The sequence below is a fragment of the Dipodomys ordii genome, unplaced genomic scaffold, assembly GCF_000151885.1.
Source record: "Dipodomys ordii isolate 6190 unplaced genomic scaffold, Dord_2.0 Scaffold30, whole genome shotgun sequence".
Classification (NCBI taxonomy): domain Eukaryota; kingdom Metazoa; phylum Chordata; class Mammalia; order Rodentia; family Heteromyidae; genus Dipodomys; species Dipodomys ordii.
Genome location: NW_012267246.1, coordinates 14,008,756 through 14,031,917, shown reverse-complemented (window position 1 = coordinate 14,031,917; position 23,162 = coordinate 14,008,756).

Genomic DNA, 23,162 nt, shown 5'->3' with positions numbered 1-23,162 from the left:
ACGCCAGCCAGACCATTAAAAAAAAGGCCAACTTTGGAAATTGATTTCAACTGCTTTTGAATTAATTTATAAAGAAAGAATGAGAAACAGATGCTATTATTTACTGTATTTATTATTACTTATTTATGTTTTTTATATTTATTTTTGATGTGCCAGTATTGAGGCTTCAACTCAAGACTATTGCTTGGCATTTTTGCTCGAGGCTGATACTCTACTACTTGAGCCACACCTCCACTTCTGACTTTTTGCTGGTTATTTGGAGATAAGAGACTCTTAGATTTTTCTTCACAGGCTGGCATCAAACCTCATTCTGAAGATTACAGCCTCCTGAGTAGCTAGGATTTCCGGCACAAATCCTAGGCTTCTAGTTCATATATGCTTAAAGATTGTCATTAAAATTATGTATGCTAATTGTGCAAATAACAGATTTCATATTAATATTTCCATACATGGATATAGCATAGTAGATCTCATACTTTCCACCTTTTTATTGTGAAAGTACCATACAGAGGGGTTAAAATTACATGAGTAAGGAAATGTGTACATTTCTTATCAAGTATTGTTGCCTCCTCCTTTGTTTCCCCTTCCCATCACTTCCCATCTCCTCCCCTCCATCCCCCACCCCCACCAAAGTTGTAAAGTTCATTTTTTGACATAACGTCTTGTACATCTCATTGTTTCAATGGGTCCACCTGTATCCCTATTTAAACAATTTGTTTTTCCCTTCCACTCCCCAAATTATAGCAATGACTTTCCACCTTTTTATCCTCATCCATCACCCTTCCCTTCTCATGAGTCCCTTCTTCCCCTTTCCTAAGATCTTCCTAATTCCAAATAACACCTGACAGAAAACATGAGATATTTTCCTATTTCACTTGTGTAATATGATGATCTGCAGATCCATCCATATTACTAAAAACAATATAATTTTGTGCCTATTTATGGCTGAGTAAAGCTTCATTGTGTGTATGTGTATCTGTAACACACACACATCACACACATACACAGAGATGTGCTTGTATCTTATACTATTAGCTAATTTGATTGTTTTGGATATACATGCCCATGAATGATATAACTAGATTGTATGGTAGATCTATTTTAGATTTTTTGAAGAAATGATAAATTGATTTATATAGTGGTTGCATTTATTTACATTCTTACTAACAATATACAAAGAACTCCTAACTCCTCATTCTGTTTTGTTGATAGTAGCCATTAACTGGAATGAAATAGATTCTAAATGTCATTTTCAGTTGCATTTCTTTGATCATAATGATTAAAGAGCTTCAATACTTTTTTGTTATCAGATATTTATTGGCCTCTTGTATTTCTCATTTTGAAACTATTCATTTTATCTGTTCATTTATTGGTTGGATTATTATTGTGTTGTTTATGAGTTCTTTATATATTTTGGATATTAATGACCAATAGGCAAATACTTTTTTCTCCTATTCTATATTCTATTCAGGTAAATCTTTCCTGTGATTTGCAAATGCTTTTTTTTTTTTTTTCAGTCATGAGGCTTGAACTCTGGGCCCAAGTACTGTCCCTGAGCTGAAAGCACTCTAACACTTGAGCCTCAGCACCACTTCCGGTTTTCTACTGGTAATTGGAGATAAGATCTCAGGGACTTTCCTGCCGGCTGGCTTTGAACTGTGATCCTCAGATCTCAGCCTCCTGAGGTAAGATTACAGGAGTGAGCCACCAGCACTCAGCTTGCAAATGCTTCTTAACTTCATGTGATCCTATTTGTTAATACTATTCCCTGAACGATTAAAGTCCAGTTAAAGAAGTCGTTTTCTTTGCCAGTGTCTCAAAGTGTCCCCCTGTGTTTTCATCTAGTAATTTCACAATTCTAGCATTCACAATAAGGCCTTTGAGCCATTTTTTACTTGATTTTGGTTTACATGAAAAAAAGAGACCTGCTTTCCAGCTTTTACATTTAGGTATCTAGAACATTGTAACACCATTATTTTCCAATGAAAAAAAAAAGGAAGATGCAGCTATAAACACTAAACATATACAGAAACAGCTGTGTGACTCTGACAACTATCTTTACCTTTGCTTTCACACTAACTGAAAAGTTAGTGTACCTCTCTTGGCTTCTTGGAACCCTTTCTCCTGAATTTTTTTGCCTTTAAATAGGTTTTAATTTTTAAAACTGTTTTTAGTATAAGACATTAATCACTTGTTTCATGGCATTTTAACTGTTGTACATATAAACAAAATAATACTTAGGAAAATTTAGTTTGATTGTAGAAGGAGAGAAGATATTTAAGAATTACATTCAGCCATACAAGGTACTTTGAACTGGTATTTGATTATTATTAATTGATAAAATTGACCCAAACTATGTACTTACTAATCCATAACACTGCAGAAATGCTAAATGCAACTTCATATGTTTCAGTGAATTATTCCAAAATTGTTGTTGGGCTGGTAGATTCTTACAAGTGGCAAGGCAAGAAATAATTTCTTTGACTAAAAAGCCCTTTCTTTCTTCCTTTCTCTCTTTCTCTTATTCTTTCTCTGTCATTCTTTCTCTTTCTTTTCCTTCTCCATCCCCTTCACTGCCTCCTTTTTTTTTTTTTTTTTGCAGAACTGAGATTTATTTTTTAGTTGAACTGGCACCTACTAGGTAGTCACTGTACCACCTAACCCACATCCCTAGCTCTTTATGGCTTTACTCATTTTTCAAATAATATTGAGTATATATTTATCCAGAGCTGTCCTCAAACAGTTATCCTTCTTGCCTATGTATCCCACATAACTCAGATTATAAATACTCACCAACATGCTCAGCTTATCACTCAAGATGAAGTCTTATGACCTTTTGGAGGGATGACATCAACCTACATTTACCCAATCCTACACCTCCCAAATATCTAGGATTCTATGCTTGAGCCACACTGTACTCAGCCCTGAACTTGTTTTTGTAAGTGCTAATACATTATAGTCAATGAAATCTTCCTTTGACCTGAGTATTGTATTAGTGCTAGGGGAGGGGATGATAAAAGGTTAAAAACCCAATAGTGTGAGGGATCACCAACATTTGTACTTCTTTATATTGCATCCTGGAATTTAGGAATGTGTATTGCACCTTCTCTCTAGGAAATGCAACAATTTACTAAAAAGTAAACAAGCAACTTACAGAGCACACTTTCAAAAGTGTAATAAAAACACAGATTTATTGAGCTTTCATCTTGAAATCTTTTTGTATTTTTGCTTCCAGAAAAAATGTGACTAAATCTTTCATATTAACTTCTATCTATTGCAATCAGAAAAGTTTTTTACACACCTTTAAGGTAGCAGTTCTGGATAAAATGTTGCCAAGAATTTCTTCTTCCTATCAAGTTTCTTCTTTCTATCACTTGAGCTGCTTTCTTCCTCTTTTATCCCCAAAGAAGATGAAAACAGCTAACTAAGATCCCTTACACAAAAGCCTACATATCATAATGCCTATTTCAGAGTTTGTACATTATAACTAGAATAGGTCTTCAAAAGTATACTGATTTCTTTGTTAAAAAATTACATTTTAAAAGTTGAAACAAGATCCATTTGCCATCTAGTTTTTAAATTATCTTTGCTAAGGCAACCCAAATTCTTCTACCTGCTAAGGTGCCTATTTCATTTTAACCTCCAATGATTTACAGGCTTTCTTGTTGTTTCTCACAGAAGTGAATCTTTTCTGTAGATGTCATTCTAATTAATAATGTCAGTGTGATCTCCCTTGGACACTGAACAAATAAATTATTTTCATAGATCATATTTGTTTCTGTCAGTATTTTCCAAAATCAAAACGACAGATAAGATTGATCCCATGTTCTGTGAAACTTCTTCCCAATGAACTATACTTTAGTTTATTGCTATATGTTTCTAACGCTAGATTATACAACTGATCTGAAAATGCCTGATTTTATATTGTAATAAAATCTTAAGTGTAAAAAGATTTGTCATAAGATTCCTATTCTCCTTCTTGTTGTCCTTTGAAAAATATATAGGTAAGAGAGCATATTTTACTTTTTTAATGCTAAGCACATTGAATTATATGAGTATGCAGAAACTATTTTAAGTTAATTAATACTTAGACAACTTTGTGTCAATCAAATGTACATAGTTAAAACTTAAAATGGGGGAGAATAAAGGAAGAGTTGGCATTGATCAAGATGCTTAATATAGATAACTTGACATAATAATACATTTTTATAAAATAAGTTTTTTATTGTGAAAATACTGTACAGAGGGGTTACAGTACATGAGCAAGGTAATGAGAACATTTCTTATCAAGCATTGTTGCCTCCTCCTTTATTTTTCCCCTATCATCCCTTCTCTTCTATCTCCACAACTATACCCTCCCCGCCCCCATAAAAGAAGCTTTAAGGCAACAACTTTACCACTGGGTTTACTACTTCAAAGCAAGAAATATGCTTCTTTGTCTTTATATTCAGGTCCTATCAGAATATCTGATACCTAGAAAAATTTGACTAAGTTAATGTTTCAGCATTTCCAAATTGTATTAATTTAACCCTTCATCAGACTTATAGCAAGTTTGCTTACTACAGACCATACTGAGTATTAGAATTTTAATATGAAAACTATAATACATGTACAAATGTGTGTAATTAGAGACAAATATGTGAATGCATATGCATTAAAGTTTTATCTTTCTATCTAAAAATGTAAAAACCCAAGAATCAAAATCAGATACATTTCTTTTGAGGTAAGAAAATCTTTTTGCCCAGAAATTATGATACTCAAATCACTGGAATTCACTTTTCCACTCCAAGAGCAGCTGAGCCTGGTATAACGCTTAGCTCTTGGCATACTCAACAGCACCTACTTTCTGGTTGTCCTGGAAGCACTATACACGGTATAAGGAAACACCTGTGACATTGGCATCTGTTTTAATACCAACTACCTTCCACTCAAGATGAGCACAGAAGAGATTTATGGAACCCAACCCATAAAAATGACAGTAGGGTTCCATGTCACATTTCTTCAATCTAGTCCCTGCTTCCCATTGTAGTACCCTGTATTTGTTTCTTCCTTAATTGTAAACTAAGTAATCTAAAGAACTGAGATAAATTCCTTAGTAAAAGCCAAAGTTCAAATTAATGCTCATGTTATATTTCCCATCTGACCCAAATACATTTAACAGAATATTTCTTCTATATATTTGTAACATCAACTACTGTGCTATATGCACAATAGGTCCTTCATAAATATTCCAATGGACATTTTGTTGCGGGAAGGAAATAGAAAATTTTCTTGTATTGACATGTAACTCATACATATTATTAAGCATTTGTTTTAAGTGTAACATAATTTAGGTTTACATCTATACATTAAGATTAACCTTTCAGAGAATAATTCCAGTGTACAATAAAAATTAAGATTTTATTTCCATCTGATCTACATTCTTGTTATAGTTTATAGAGCTATAATTTGATTAAATAAGATGGCTACTCAATTACTAAAATTTAAGTGCCTCACACATGTTCAATTTTAGGTATTTTCTTAATTTAAAAAATATATTAAAACTCCCATACACAGTTTTCAAAAGAAGATGTGCCAATTGCCAATGAGGATATAAAAATATTCAACACTGCCAGGCACAGGTGGCTCACATGTAATCCTAGCTACTCAGGAGGCTGAGATCTGAGGATTGTGGTTCAAAGACAGCATGGGCAGGAAAGTCTGTGAGATTCTTATCTCCAATTAACCACCAGAAAACTGGAAGTGGCACTGTGGCTCAAGTGATAGAGTGTTCACCTTGAGCTGAAGAGCTCAGGGACAGTACCCAGGCCCAGAATTCAAGCTCCACTACCGACAACAACCACAAAAAAGAAATCAACACCCCTAATCATAAAGAAAATGCAAATCAAAACCATAACAAGATATCTTTTCTCTCATGATAATGGCTATTATAAACAAATTCTGGTAAGAATATTGGGGAAATGGAACTCTCAAACCCTGTTGGTACAGATGAAAATTAATACAGATGTTTTGGAAAACAGTATGAAAGTTCTTCAATAAATTGAAATGAGAAATCCTGAAAGATACAATGGTCCAATTTCTGGAACTATACCCAAAGGAAATTAGTATCTGAAGAGACATTTGCACTCTGCTGTTCACTACAACACTATCCACATACAAATAGCCAAGAAACAATTTCAATACCCACAAATACATGCATTAATAAGGAAAACTGAGGGAGACACACAATGGAATTCTATTCAGCCATCAAAAAGGAAATACTGTCTTTTTGAGAATTGTGATGTCAAGTGAAATGAATAAGGCACAGAAATTAAAGTTGATCTCATAAAAGATAAGAGTACACAGTGATTGCCACGGAGGGATGAGCAAGGTTGATCCATGGGTGTTAAGTGGCAGCGACGTAGGACCAAGAGGTTCTGTTCCCCTGCCCACTATCGTGAATACAGATTAAAATAATGAATTCCACATCTCAAAAACTAGAAGGAAAATATCCAAAGTTTTTTACCACGAAGAAACCTGATTTAATCATGTTGCATTTTATGCATATATCTGAGTATCAGACACATCAAAGTATACAGTTTTAGGTTTTAATGCATCTGTTACAAACAAATGTAATTAAATATCAAAGGACACAAAATCTGTAAAAGGAGGACTGATTTCAGATGTAGTTAGTAGTACTGATGAAAGGCATGGATGAAGAAAGAGAAAGAGAAAAATATAAAAAATAGGAATCAAAGCCAAGATGTAGGGTGGAAAGACCAGTTATAGGTGACATAGATTTGCTAAACTAAGAAGTAATACAAAATAGGCAGACCTATGAGAAAAGAAAACATCCCTCTTGTAGTTGTTTAAACTCATAAAACAATGTATAAAAAAACAAAACAAAAAACCTTTACTTTTCCAGAGTACCCTTTCATCCACAGTATAACTGCTCTTATGCCTATCAATCTGCATTTTCTCACTCTCCCAATCTACTTTGATAACTAAGAGAAAAATATCTATCAATTATTTCCATAACTAATTTGTTGATGTGAGCCATTTGGCAAAAATTGTGGGGCATAATGATTTGTGCAGCACTATCTACACTATCTCAACACATCTTTCTAGTTTGAAAATGCAGATCAGTCCTAGTTGTCTCTCTTAAATGCAAGACAACATATCTCATCTACTAGGTTTTTCTACAACTAATCTACAGCCAAATCTGTGGTAACTCATTTTCTGATATATCAAAGCCTTCTTTTCTCCTAAAGTAATGGCAACTTTCCTTGTTCTACAGAAAATTGCCTGGGAAAATGGCCTCCAGCAGAAAAATGGCCACCTGTGTGAGGTAAATGCACTATTACAGAACACTCAGTTATTTGCAAAATTACTGCTTTATGTTTTTAATTATTAACTATGTAGTCTAAAAAGTTACTGCACTCCATTTTCTAGAATAGCTTATTATAGCATAAAATTTCTCCAGTACAGTTGAATAAAAATTTTCCTTAGGTCAACATCATTAAACCAAAAAGATTCTCCAAGACAGAAGTAACAATGCTCCAAGGATTCCTTGTATACAACCAAAGGTGGACTTCATCATTTAAACCCTAGGCTTAAGACAGAAAAGCTTTGGGGAAAAGAACACAGGAGTTAATTCTAATATCTATATAACTAAAAATACATGCATGAAAAGCAAAACAAAACAAAAAAAACAACCACAATGCATTGGATACACTGACTATTGAGGCATACTATGATACATCAACTTCTTAAAATATAACATGAATATCATGCTAAATCAAGTTAGCCAGGCTCAGAATGGCAAAACAGCACATATTTTCTCTCCTATGTGGAAACTAGATCTAAAATACAACTAGACATGATAACATACAGAGCTCAATGCTTTCACACAAGCTGACTACACTTAGTGGAAGAATACAAAGGGTCAATTCCTCTGAACAACTGACATACTGTTTATCAAAATGAAAACCAGGACATGGAAATATGTTTCAAGGGGACTTGGACAAAGAGGAGGAATAGAGAGGAGAAGGGTGAGCAAATGCAGTCATAAAATTCATTGTACACTATATAAAGAAATCAGCTATTTAACATGTGTGTGAGACTTTTATTTCCATTTAACCATCAAATAGTCCAGGAAGTAGCGTTTATCAATCGTAGAGTGCCAGCTTAGAACGGAAAAGCCAAGCAAGAGTGTCAGTCCCTGAATTCCAGCTATAATCCTCGTGAATACTCTCTCTCTCTCCCTCCCTCTCTCTCTCTCTCTCTCTCTCTCTCTCTCTCTCTCTCTCTCACACACACACACACACACACACACACATACAGAATACTCATTTACTTTCTCAGAAATATATTTCCCTATCTTGAGGAATGCATACATATACATGCTCACATGTAGACATCCACACACTCTTTTCACTCCTGTTCATGTCTTTTGTACCAATAGTCTGTGAATGATTATGTGTGGGAATAGAAATCATCAATGACTTAAAGTCAGTTTTCTCCTAGGTAGGGACTGCCTATCACAGCTATCAACTTTGTTGCTACTCTCCTGAAGTTATGAGAGTGCAAGCAGTCAATGGAGCAATCCTCAACCGGAGAGGATTAGCTTACAACTGCTGCCACTATCAGCAAAACAGCAAGAAGCAGACAGTTCATTTTACAGAAACTTAATGGAGTGTATGGCTCTGGCTGTTTAATACAAGCACTGTCAAGACATCTATGCAAAAAGTCTCAGCTGTCACCAGTGACAAGGCGAGTGGAGTTATTTGTCACACTAGACTAGATAAAGCATCATTAGCATGGTGCATGGTACTGCTACCATGTATCCCCACATAGCTGCCAGAGATGACATGATCATGGTTGTCACAGACATATGACAATAGCATGTTTGCAAAAGGTGTCTCATTATGCAATAAATATTACACTTTCATTTGCTATCCTTAGAATTTCACAAATTTCAGCAGCATATGAAGGTTTGATAATTTTTCTAAGTACATCCACATGCTAAACAATCTATATTTATGTATGAATTTTAATTTGTAGAAGAAATTAGGCTCACACCAATATACATTCCATATATAACTCACACAAATAACCAAGAAATGTCTGTGAGCCTATTTTCTCTTTGATTGACTTCTGTTGCCCATATAGAAATGCTTCTGATTTTGTTATTATTAAGAACATACACACAATCTTCTGTTGAAAACATTAAAAACTACCATGAATAAATTTTGCATTTTTATAGTTACCTTTATCAGGATGCTGACAGTATGCATCTTTGCTTAATTGATAAAAATAAATAGCAACACACCACTTCAGAGAACTAATTAAGTTTCTGGTATCAAGAAAGAACAATTTCTTTGGCTAAGCAGAAAACCACCATTTTTAGTTCATCTTAAAAATAAATTCTACATATATAATTTAGCTTAGCACTAATTAAGTGACAATTTCCACTGAAATGTGGTTTGAGAGGAAGACAATGAAAATAAAAACCTCTAAATACTTGGAAAATGATTTAAAGTAAAAACAAAATGCACTTTATTCAGTTTTACTAATTCAGAATGCATGCCTAGACTCTTTAAACATAAGTACTTGTAGTTAATTTCTACTTGAATTCCTTTCAAGTTTCTTTCACTTTATTAAGATTTTGTGCTTAATAATATTTACAAATGGCCACTCAGAAAATTAAATAAGTAACATTTCTAGGATAAATTACAGGCTTTATTTACTCTGAGTTCAGTTTATTGTTTTATTCAACATATTAACTCAACACTAAGTGCTAAATATTGAGCTATTAGAGATTACTTTCAGGAATAAAGAAAATGAGACATGGAGCATTTGCTCATAAAGCTTACAGCCTGAGAGTAAGGTAATTAGCAAGGGCATTTAGCTCACATCTATCAACTCAAACTTGTTTCTGTCTTTCCCATGCTTGTTTTATTACCCAAATTATCTAGATTTCCAGCAAAGACACAGAGCTCTATTCTATGTTCCATTCTAGGTCAGCTAAATCAGAATTTCTGATTTAAATTGGAGCATAGTCCTGGAAAGGACTAGACACCTACTAGTGGGTACCACACTTCCACTCTAGGCTCTTCTTCAGTTACTAGTCTGACTCAAGAGCCAAGCAGCAATAATGCTGAACAGCACAGAATGCCAACATCTCACTCATTTTTTTGAGGTTACAGGTTAGATCTAAACTATAAACACATATGATAACATGAATAATTTGACTAATGTATGGTATAAAGCAAGGGAATATTCTAATGGTGCAACTCATTTGAACAACATGGAGTTTAACAAAATGAAGTGGGAACATGTGTTTGGGGAGAGGGGATAGGAGGTCAAAGAAGGAAAGATGAATGGAATAAGGAAGTGTGGGCAAAGACAATCATAATATATTCAATGCACTTATGTGAAAATAGAGCCAGGTAATTTGAGGGGGATGGGTAGAGTTGTGACAGGTGGGAAAAGAACAATAAAAAAGGAGACAGTGATCGAGATGCATTGTAGTCATAAACTGACATATTGAATTGAAACCTCTTTGTGTAACTAGTTAATAAAAAAGAAAAGAAAAAAATACATGGTAATTGGGTTGTAATATATGTTGCCTTCCTCATTGCAATGATATTTGGAAAGTTCAAGGACTAAGAACAAATAAATGCCAGAGAGAATTTGTCAGAAAAGAAGATGTACAAATCCTCCTGTGGTCAAAGACAATAGGGCTTTCAAATGCTCCCAACAACTCTCATGAAACAAGTTCTATTTTCCTGTTCAGAAAAGAAAGTATTCGAAGAGGTAAAAAAAATCTGCTAGAAGATTAATCAGGGCAAGTAATGCTGAACACCTTCACTCGGGGATACTATGCTCTATCCATTTCCCTGGGATTGCTGGCATATCCTCTTAGGGATTAAAGTTTTAGAAAATAAGTTTTAATATTGGCCATAATTATGTCAATGCAACCTATATAGAAGATAAAACTGGATAAATATATTTTCCTTTTAAACTACACTCCAAGGCAGCTGATTCAATAAAGAAGAAACTTGTCAGTAAATTTTAATAGTTATCTGCAATCTGAAACAAGTAAACCAGTTAAACTCCTATATCCATACTCTGAAAGCAAATATCACAGAATAATCAAGAAATCAATAAACTACTTCATAAACTATGATAGCAATGACTATTTAACATGGTACACCTCTCAGAATTATGGGTATCTGGTGGCAATTTTCATATTGTCCTATTTCAAATAATTCTGTTATCATTTAATATACTAACAAATTGCCATGATGGCTGTGTGACAACTGGAAATGTGCTCTCTGTAGATACAGAAATACATGGTAGGTAAAAGTGTAGAATTAATGTACAGGCAAAAATCAATCAATCAATCAATGCACATAAACAAGAAAAGGCAGAATACTAAGGAGTTCTGAATTTTGATTTTGAGTATAATATTATTAAAGAATGTAAGAATCTAAGAAAAAAGGCTGTGGTCATTTTATTGTCATCTCTAAAAAGAATTGAGCATTACTTATTATATATATACAATTATATGCATATATAAATATACATGGCCTCTTCACTTTTATTTTCAGGAAAATTATGCCAACATGCTGATTAAGAGTGTGGGCTTGGAAACAATACTGGTTGGTGCTATCATTTAATTATGGTGATATTTCAGGCAAATACACAAGAACCTTATACCTACATTTATGCATCTGAAAAATACTAACAGCAATACCTTTCTCAAAACTAAAAACGGAATTACTCATAAAGCACTTGGAGCATGTTTCTAAAATGCATAAACCTCAGTGAAATATTTGCTAGTAGTTAGTGTTACATTAAAAAAAAAATCTTTCTCCCTGATCCAGTTTTATACAGATGTGGATTAGAAACTTCATGTTACTAATGAGAATAAATTATTTAACAATTAATAGTTAATGCAATTCCATAGAAAAAATGATTTTTAAAAGTTCTGTGGAATCTATGGTTGGAAATCTAAAATGTCCAATAATCTGAAAGTTTCTGCTCAACAAAATGATACCACAGTAGAAGATTATACCTACAACTTGATCTTGTTTTATGGACCAAATCAAAATTTTAGGCACATAAAATACCTTCTATTCAGTAACCCTATGGAAAAAGACTTCACTGTGTACATGATATTTCATACTTTTTACTGTTAATATATGAATAAATATAAATAATCATTGTCTCGTGGTCATTTGCTGTCAGTGATGATAACTGTCCACAGGTCTGACACAGAGGCGATAGAAACACCTTTGTTTTGTGATGATTGAATTTTTACAAAAGGTTTTTACTGCATAAAATCGTTTAACTGTTGAATAAAATTACGTTTGTGCTCTGAGTGTAAGGTGAATATGATGAAAGTAAAATTCATGTTTAGGCTCAGATTCTGTCCTAAGATTCTCTCATTATGCATATGAAATATTACAGAATTAACAGTAAACTGTAATTCTGATACCAGCCTGTGCCAAGATCAAAGAAATACACTTGCCTCCAAGATAATTTGAAAATTTGATTATAGTGATAACACACATTCTACTTCTGCTTACTTATCATCACACTACATGTTTAGAGTTGGGGATAAATGACAAACAACAAAGCTGACAATTCATTTCTTTCTCTCTTTCCTTGTTCACTTGCTCTTGCTCTCATTTGCCTTCTTCTTTAACAGCATATTTACTAACACTTAAATGCATTGAACAATGCTAAATAATTCAGTCTTGCAATGAAAAGTATCATAATAGATACTACAGGGACAGTTATGTTTATGTTTTAAGAACATTGTCATCAAGATAAATAATGAAACAAGCAAAAAATCTGTTAGGAAACAAATTAGAAACATTGTTACTCTAAAATTATTTCTTCATGTCTCATTTCAAATATTCTCTTTAGATGATATCAAGTAAATGTACTCAAAAAAATCTGATAAATTACCTAAAGATGAACAAAGGCTCAGCAGGAAAATTTCATGCTATCAGAATTATGTGAATCATTCTTGATTGTGTCTCCATCCTTTCTCATATACGGATTTTCCTGCCTTTCTTTAAAATTGTTTTTTAAGGTGTTATTAGAAAAAAGAAATGCTCCATTCCAAAATTAAAATTTTATCAATTGTTAAGACAATCTATAGGTCATCTTTCTTCATAATAAATCCCTCAATAACATTTCTCAATTAGTTAATTTAGATAATTAGGATTTGAATATCCTTCATTGTTATATTCATTGTATGCTGAAATTTCATTAAAAAATTCTCCATACAAGTATGATTCCTTACAAGCTTAAAAGTATTATTAAACAACAGTAAAGAGTTTAAAATCATTTTACCGGTGAGAATAAAAATACTGATAATTGTAGAAAAGTCAACGAGCTGATATTTCAGACAAAGTATGCCTAGGAGGAATGAAGAAAATAAAATTGGAGAACAAACTAAAAAACACTAAATTACAGAAACCAACTAATCAACTGAACAAAAACATTAAAGAGAAATGCTCTTTGTAAATGAATGTGATTTCTATACTAATGTTTCATTTTAACACACAAAGTAGAAATGCATGCGTGTCAAAGATTGAAGTTTGGGGAAGAGAGAAAAGGACACAGGTTGTATTATGAGGAATCTTTAGATAGCATCCAAAAAAACGCAATGTCTGCTACAAGATCAAGGTAAGCTTTGTCTATCTTGGTCCATTTAACTCATACCAGTTTCAGGCCCCCTTGTAAGTTTTCCTTTCCATGTTGCATCAGATCCTTTTTCCTTCAGTGAAGTCAATAGTGGAGACCTCTGAACTCATTACACCGTGTCAGATGGTTATACTGACAGCTCACATTGACGCATTACTGTAGAACCAAGAGTTGCTAAATCTTTCATACTCTATCGTGATTTATTTGTCACAGACTGTCCTTACCTATTTGTCCAGCCAATCCACATACCATTCCCTATTTGAACTCTTCCCTTTTTTAGGTCCAAGGAAACATAGATAATAAAGGCTGGGAAAAAAATAAAACAACATAAGCCCACTTGGAGGGCTCATGGAGAGCCGTGTCTATCTCAAAATTAAGGAACAAAATGATTATTAAGTATCTTTCACTTACTCTATCTCCTGAGAATCAGCCAAAGTTCTTAGTCCATCAATCTCCTTCAGAACTTTGAGATAATTAAAATTGCCTGCTGAATCAGGCAGTCTCCATTTGATGAGATTTTTTTGTTTTTGCTTGTGTTCTCCTTACTCACAGCCATTGTTGTTCTGTTTGTATTAGTCGAAGCTAGAAATCTGCTTATCTCTCTGGATTTGGGGTCAACAGCAACTGTGCAAAATATATGACACTAATGGTGGCCTGTTTTTTTTTCTTTTTTCCTTTCACTCCAATAGCTTCAGTTACCGTTTACTACATTTACTGTTTCCTGTCTCATAGTGCCAAATATCCATGCATCATCTCAACTACTGTGCACACTAACAAGCAAAACTAGTAAGACTAAGGAATGGTGAGTATGGTGATTGTGATCATTTTATTGATGAAGGCATTCAAGTTTTGGGAGGTTCTATCAGTTGTACAAGGATGCTGTGATGTTAAAACTGAAACACACAAGAAGCTTAGGAACCCTTTCTGAAAGGAATGTACTCATTCTATTTATTACATACTTGTGGTATCTATTTTGTTGACATTCAATAAGCAACAATTTCATGTTTTATCTAATATTAATAGTCATAATGAATAAAAGCTAAAACATCCCTTTTCTAGGTGAACTTAAATTATTTGGGTATTTGAACTCATAGTTTTACTGTAAATCAAAGGGAAATTATTGCATAGTATCAATTTAACTGACTTTTTAGATGCTAAGTGCTACATTTATTGTAAAGATACTGTACAGAGGGGTTATAGTTACCTGAGTAAGGTAATGAGTCCATTTCCTCTCAATAAATGCTACATTTTTGAGATATCATATTTAAAAAGACAATTTGTTGCTTTGTACTTGGTCAACATGTGGCAATAACCACATTGATAGATCCCATTACTGTATATAATTTGAAGAGAGAAAATAAATATGTTGAAAATGCATCTGTATGCCCATTTTTATTGCAAGAGGATTCATAATAGCCAAAATATGGAATTATCCTAAGTATCAATGGGAGAATGTTAAAGAAAATATTCGAGACAGACTATAATAGATAGATATAAACGATAACAATAAACACAGATGATAGAGAATAGATAGATAGATAGATAGACGAAGTGGGGTATTATTAAGCGATGAAAAGAGTAAACTACTGTCATTTGCTACATGGATGAGCCTAGAAAGTATTATTTTTTAAGTTTACCTAAGCACAGAAAGAATATAATTTTTCTCTTATATGTGAGACAAAAAACCTCATAGAAATAAACAGAACAGGGGCTGGGAAGGTGGCTCAGTGGTAGAGCGCTTGCCTTGCATGCCTGAGGCCCTGGGTTCGATTCCTCAGCACCACATAAGCAAAAAGAAAAAAGCCAGAAGTGGTGTTGTGGCTCAAGTGGTAGAGCGCTAGCCTTGAGCTGAAGAGCTGAGGGACAGAGCCCAGGCCCAGAGTTTAGGCCCCATGACCCGACCCAAAAAAAAAAAAAAGAAATAAACAGAACAGTGGTTAGGAGAAAGTGGGAAGAAGAGGGAGAAAGAGAAAATTACAGTCAAATAGAAGGAAAATTTCTAGTGTTCCCTATAGCACTACAGGCTACAGTTAAAATAATTTATTGGTCCTTTTAAAATGGCTAGAAGAGAGGACGTTGAATGTTCTCACCAATGAGAAATGATGAGGCAATGGATATGCACATTACCCTAATTTGATCAATCCATAATGTATACACTTTATCTCAAAAATGCAGAGAAATGTGGAGCCCTGTTTGTCACCATGCACTAATATCAATTCAAAGCAGATCCAAGTTCTGAATGTCAGATCTGAAACTTTTAAATTACTGCAAAAGAGAGTAGGTGAAATACTGGAACTTATAGGTACAGGTAGAAACTTCTTGAAAAGAGTCCAAGGGGCATAACAGAGAGGAGAAAGACTTGACAAATGACACTACATCAAAGTAAAAAGTTTCTGAACAGCTAAAGACATAGTTGCTAAACTAGAAAGACAGACAACCAATTGGGAAAAGATCTTCACTGGCGATATATTAGACAAACGCCTAATATCCAATATATACCAGGAGCTCAAGAAAGGAACCCCTATCAAACTTAATAAACCAATCACTAAATGAGTAAGGGAGCTAAGGAAAGACTTCTCAGAAGAAGAGGTAAGATTGGTAAAGAAACACATGAGGAAAAGCTCATCATCCTTTGCCATGAAGGAAATGCACATTAAAACAACTCTAAGATTCCACATCATCCCAGTTAGAATGGCTGGCATTGTATATTCAAACAATTAATATTGACAGGGGGTGTGGGGAATGTAAACAAGTGCAACCATTCTGGACTACAGTCTGGAAGTTCCTCAAAAAACTAAATGTAGACCTTCACTACAACCCAGCCATACCACTCCTTGGTATCTACTCTGAATTTCATGAGCCAGGATAGGATAAAGACACCTTCACATCCATGTTTATTGATGCAATAGTCACAATAGCCAAGATATGGAAACAACCCAGATGTCCAAAAACAGATGAGTGGACCCAAATAATGTGGAATTTTACTCAGCTCTTAGATTCAATAAGATTATGCCATTTGTGGGGAAATTGCTAGAACTAGAACAAATCACGTTACATGAGGTAAGTCAAACTCTGAGAGACAAATGGCGCATGTTCTCTCTGCTATAAGGAAATTAGATCCAAAAATACATTGGGATATGATAAATTATACAGGATTCTAGACATGCACACACAGTGAGACCAAAAGAAGATACTCTTAGTAGAGAAACACAAAGTCACAATCCCTATGTGGCTATATATATCAAAATGAACTCCAAGATAGGGAAAAAGGAGATCTCTTTGGTTAATTTTTATTTTTGAATCTGTATTCTTTTCTCTATATATGGTATATTCATGTGCATATCTTCAGGAGGGGGGAGGGTACACAATTCAAGCAGTGGAGCTCACTGGACACTGATCTATACAACTCATGGGTAGAGACAGGAGGGAGTAACTGTGAGACAGAGAAGGAAAGGAAGACACTACGAAAGGAAATGTACTCATAACTTGACTCACATAATCATAATCACCTTTAAAATAACAATAAAGTAATTTTCATAAAAATTTTAAAAATAGCCTAGATGAAAGTATTTTACAGACTTTCTTTTCACACACACACATGTGTATATAAGTTCCTGGAATTTAGTTTGTAGACAGCTATTTTACATGTCAGATCTTCAAAACATTGACTACAACTACTTATCTTTGTTCTTCTCCTACATTCAGTGATGTGCATGTGTGTTGCTTTTATTTCAATTGTGCATACACTTTGAATTAAAATAAGATATTTTTCTGATTTCTTCAGGAATATTCTTTGCTGCAAACCCACACCAGTGTAGTTCTTCTAATCCTTAACCAGTTGTACTCTCTCTCTCTCTCTCTCTCTCTCTCTCTCTCTGTGTTTTCTCCTAAGAATATGACTTTGCGTTTTAGCCTGTAAGCATCCTGCTGATGGTAATTATGCTTGTTAATTTATTGTTAAAAGATGATCACCTATTAAAATATGCTCTTCTGCAATAATGATAACAAATCAAGGAACAAAACGGTGTGACAGGGTAACTGACTGGAAGCTTTCCTGTGGGAAATATAAAACACTTTGCCATTCATTAATTTTGAAGTCAGGACTCAGAAGTGTACATACTCTTTCAATGAATCTCTTGTGCTTAAAGATCTGAAACACATGGAAAATTCTTCCTCTCTCTAATTTTCCATTATGCTTTATCTTACTATCTTCAACCTTTGAAACTAAGTTCCAAATGTTCAAATAAAAAGAGGTAGGTATAGTCTTCTTTTCCCAAGCAATGTGTGGATTATGGACAAAGTTTAAAAAGAGAGGAAAATGAAAGACATAATAATAGCATTCAAACTCCATGTGCACCCAAGAGCCTGCAACATTATCATAATGCCTCTATTATGGCGATTGCTGAAATTAAATACCTGTAGATTTGACCCTAAGGAGTTGACTGTAGTGTTTGCTGCAATAAACACTTACTGTAAATGCTTAACCTTGAGTAGATTCTGTATTAATACAATTCCACAACAGCTATTTTGACAAGTGTCAAGATATATTTAATTGTAACCATATGAAACCACCCCATGCTATATTCTTCCTTATCTAAAATGCACTGATTATTTCTTAGAAGGGTACTTCAAATGTTTTAAAAAATGATGTAATAAATCTAGAAATAAGTGACAGATCTGCCACAAAAATTAAAGATTACTATATTAAAGGAAATATGAAATGAATGTAGTTCTTGCTATCCAATAAAAAGACTTCACTTTCAGAGACAACCTGCATATCCTAAATACCATAGGTCTGTGTATTCTAATCAATAAATGCAGTTATAGATTTTTTTCTTTGCTTTTTACTTACACTATATTAATTCCTCTTTCTGATAATACAGTATGGGCAGTTTTATTGAAATAAAAGAAAGTATGTTTAGATTGTATAACATCAACTATTCCACAATCAGTCATTTATATAAGTTATATAAGTTATTTATATGTTATTTATATAAGTTATTTATATAAGTGGTTTTAACACTAAGTGTATGGGGGATTTTTTGTTTTGATTTTTCTTTGTTTTTGTTTTGTTTTGTTTTGTTTTGGTTGTGAGGCTTGAACCCTGGGCCTGGGCACTGTCTCTCAACAATTCAGCTCAAGGCAAACACTCTACCACTTGAGCCACAGCTTCACTTCTGGGTTTCTTGTGGTTAATTGGAGATAAGAGTTCCACAGACTTTCTTGCCCAGGCTGGCTTTGAATCATGATCCTCAGATCATGATAAGTAGCTAGGATTACAGGCATGAGCCATCAGCAACCAGTAGTCTCCTCATATACATCCTTTTACCACTATTACACCAAAACATTCAGGATTTCTCAAGGTCACAAAAGGCAAGCTCACTACAAGCCCTATTGATAAACTTTTATACAATTCATTCACCTATTTTCCTCTTGTTTACTTCTTTCATTCTATCTTAGCCAAAATAGAATTATGCTTGATTAAACAACACTTGATAAACACACCCCACTTTCATACAATCAGATAATAGTTATTTAAAGGACAAGTGCATTGTAACACGCAGCATTGCCTATTACAGTCTCAAAGAAAATAGAGAGGGAGGAAGTTTGCATAATCATTCAAGGCTCCAAACCAGAGATGACAGGCATGAGTCAATACAATGTCTAAAACTACTAATACACACTAAACCACAAAAGATAAAAAGATGTGCCCCAGTAGGGCACCAGTGGCTCAAGCCTGTAAGCCTGTAATCCTAGCTACTCAGGCGGCTGAGATCTGAGGATCACGGTTCAAAGCCAGCCCAGGCAGAAAAGTCCTCGAGACTCTTATCTCTAATAAACCACCAGAAAACCAAAAGTGACGCTGTGCTCAAGTGGTAGAGCACTCGCCTTGAGCTGAAGAGCACAGGGACAGCACCCAGGCCCAGAGTTCAAGCACCACGACCAACCAAAAAAAAAAAAAAAAAAAGTGCTCCGACAAGAAATGGGGAATGTGTAAATATTTGGTAGATTGCACTAGTAGTACTAATTGTAACTTACTACTATTTGTCAAAGTTCCATACTATAATGAGGAAAACTGTCTCTTCTATCAAAGAGCCTTGTTTAAAAGTTACTGCTTTGACCTGGTGGCCAGGCTCTTGTTAGGAGAAAGAGGAGCTGCTTTGGGATAAGTAAGAATTTTGAAATGTAATTTGTCTTAAGCTGGATTTTTCCAAGATGTGTCAGAACACACACCTTAGAATGTTCAAGAAATAGCAGAGGGTTTGACATCTGTTTTGAGGTTACTTGTGTATTGTTAGTCTTATTTCACTGTTTTTAATGGTCACCTTTTGTAAATACACTATACTTTAATCAAACTAGCCAATTGGGAACTGAGTGTGAACTTGGGGTCAATGCAGTTACACCTGCTGCATTAGAAATAAAAATGGAGCAGCCTCTGTTCTGTCTGCTTGCTTATCATATATTTGGCTGATGGTTCATCCTTCTGCAGGAGTAAATTTAGCCTTGCTGAGACAATTCTTTATTTTCTTGTCTACTGTTGTGATTCCAACAGTTCTTTGAGAGCATATTTATAACACGATGATAGTCAAATCCATCAGCTTATGTAATCTCTCTCTTTATGTCTCTCTCTATGACTCTGTGTGCCTGTCTGTCTCTGTCTGTTTCTCTGTGTTTCTCTCTTTCTCTTTCTGTCTCTCTCTCATATACTTCCTACAAGCTCCTTATCCAATGAAAGTTCTTCAAAGAATAGTCAGTGTACATCCTTCTCAAGCTCAAATTTCTTTTCTTCCTCAAGAGAGAGGCACTATGGCTATTCAATTCCTGTCCAATACATGTCTCAGAAAATACTCCATATTTAAAGATGTTTACAAAGAGATTAATGAGAGTTTGAAGATATAGGCATGGATGAAAGGAATTACACTGATGTATAATTCAGAGAAATATTATAATGCTATAATATGCATATGATCACTCAATTAGTAAGGAAATGAAGATTTATACATATTCTTTAACATGCCCTTTCCTGGATTCTGATTGATTAACCTAACAATAATTAGTAAGTACAACAAACTAGAAGGAAGATGAATAAACAAAGCAATCTGGTAAGTCACAATGAAAGCAAAGCTATACAATGTAAGCAATAATCTACCCCAATGTAAAAGTCTCAAATGTAATATTATGCTTGCAGTTAAGTGCTGGGAGTGGTAAAGAGTAATAATTTTCTTCCTTTCCTACTGTTACCTTAATGTAAATAAGTCTGTTTACTACAAGTGAAAATTTGTAAAATACATATGTAATGATGAAAATATCTGTGAGAAATTTAGAAACAAAAACCAATCAAAGCACTTGAATAGAATACATGATGTTAATTTAGAAACAAAATTTTTCTATTTCTCCTTATTTCAACAAATTAAAGTGCATATGTAAAATTTCAATTACCCTACAATAGTTCAGGGAAAAATGCAATAATCCAGAAATGTGAATGTATATCAAAATCTTTTAATTTAAAAGTGCTTAGGACACATACTTGTTGTGTATATCCAAATCTTTTAATTTAAATAGTGCTTAGGATACATATACTTGTTGTCGGAGAATTCTTCTCACTCGCCCCTGAATTAATACTCAATGAAACTTTCCAAACAAGTTGATGGAAAATCAAACATCCATAAAACATGTCAAAATTTATTTGATTTTTGTGGTGGCAGTCCTGTGGCTTAAACTCTGAGCTTGGGATTTAACTGTGTTTAAAACTCAGAGTCCATGAGATTTTGTGCCTAAGGCTCTTGCTCTTTCACTTGAGCCACAGCTTGGGGCTAGCAGTTTTGGTGTTTAATTGGAGATAATACTCTCATGAACTTTCCTGCCTGAGCTGATTTTGAGCCTCAATCCTCAGATCTCATGAGTAACTAAGATAAGCCTGGTCCTTTTTGGAAATTTTATCAGCAACATTTGCTTTCATATCTTTTAAAAATATTTTATTAGCATACATTAGTTAAATGCTAATAAAAGTTTTCATTGTGCTGTATCTATACACACATACAATGTGCATCAACCAAATTCATCCTTTCTCCTTTAATACTTCTTGTCTCTCTTCTTAAAAGGTGTCATTATTCTATTTTCATATACTTATATAAAGTACCATGTTTACCTATCTCACACTCTCTTTTTTGCCCTCCACTCTTCGGTGAATACTCACACTCAAATAGAACCTTTATTGTATTCTTCTTTTTCATTTTAAAGACTATATTCCACATATACTTGAAATATTTGTCTTTCTCACATTTGCTTTACACTTAAGATGATCTCTAGTTGCACCCATTTCCATTCTTTGCTATGTCTGAATAATACTCCATTGTTTACATATAAGGTATTTTCTCAATCCATTCATTAACTGATGGATTAGCCTAGGGTGATTGTCAGTTTTGGTTGATATAAATAATAATTTTTAAAATGAGTATGTAGCTGGCTCATGTATGTACCTAGCTACCCAAGGAGCTGAGACCTGGGGATGATGGTTCAAAGGCAGCCCAGGCAAGAAAGCCCTGACCCTCTTATCTACAATTAACTACTTAAAAGCAGGAAATGGTGATGTGGCTCAAAGTGGTAGAGTGCTAGCTTTGAACACAAAAACTCAGGAGAGCACTCAGCCCCTGAGATCAAGCCCCAGGACCAGAATAACAATAATGTTGAATTGCAGAACCATATAGTAGTACTAGGTTTAGGTTTTAAAGGAACTTTTGTACTATTTTCATATAGGCTGTACTAATTTACATTTCCACCAAGATGTTTCATTGCCAATAATGGTTGCTTATTTTCTTGATGATAGACATTCTGAAGTGAGATGGAATCTCTATGATGTTTTGATTTGTACTTCTTTTATATCTATAGATGTTGGATATTTTCTATATTTACTAGCCATTTATACTTCTTTAAAGAACTGTTGATTTGCCCATTGATTAATTGGATTATCTATTCTTTGGGGGCAGTATTTTTGTAACTCTTCATACATTCTGGATAATCATTCTATTTAGTTATCTAATAAATAACTGGCAAAGATTTTCCTCTATTTGAAGGATTTATTATTATTATTATTATCATTCTTACTCTATATTGCACCTGGCATAAGCTTTATAATTTGATGTAATCCCATCTTTAAACCCTTGTTATTATTTCCTGAGCAGCTGGATTTTTACTCAGAAAAGCATCACCTTTGTCTTTATATTCAAGAGATTTTCCTACATTATAAAAAGCTAACATTTTAAAAATATTCAACCTCAGAGAAAATGCAATTGAAAGCTATAACAATGTATTATTTGGATACCCACTGACTGACAGAAATAAAAGTTTGGCAACACACTTAAATGGTCTGACTGTGAGAAAACAGGCAGACTTGTGTAAATAATAAATATAGATATTGTAACAGAGTAGCAATTTAGCTATATATATATATATATATA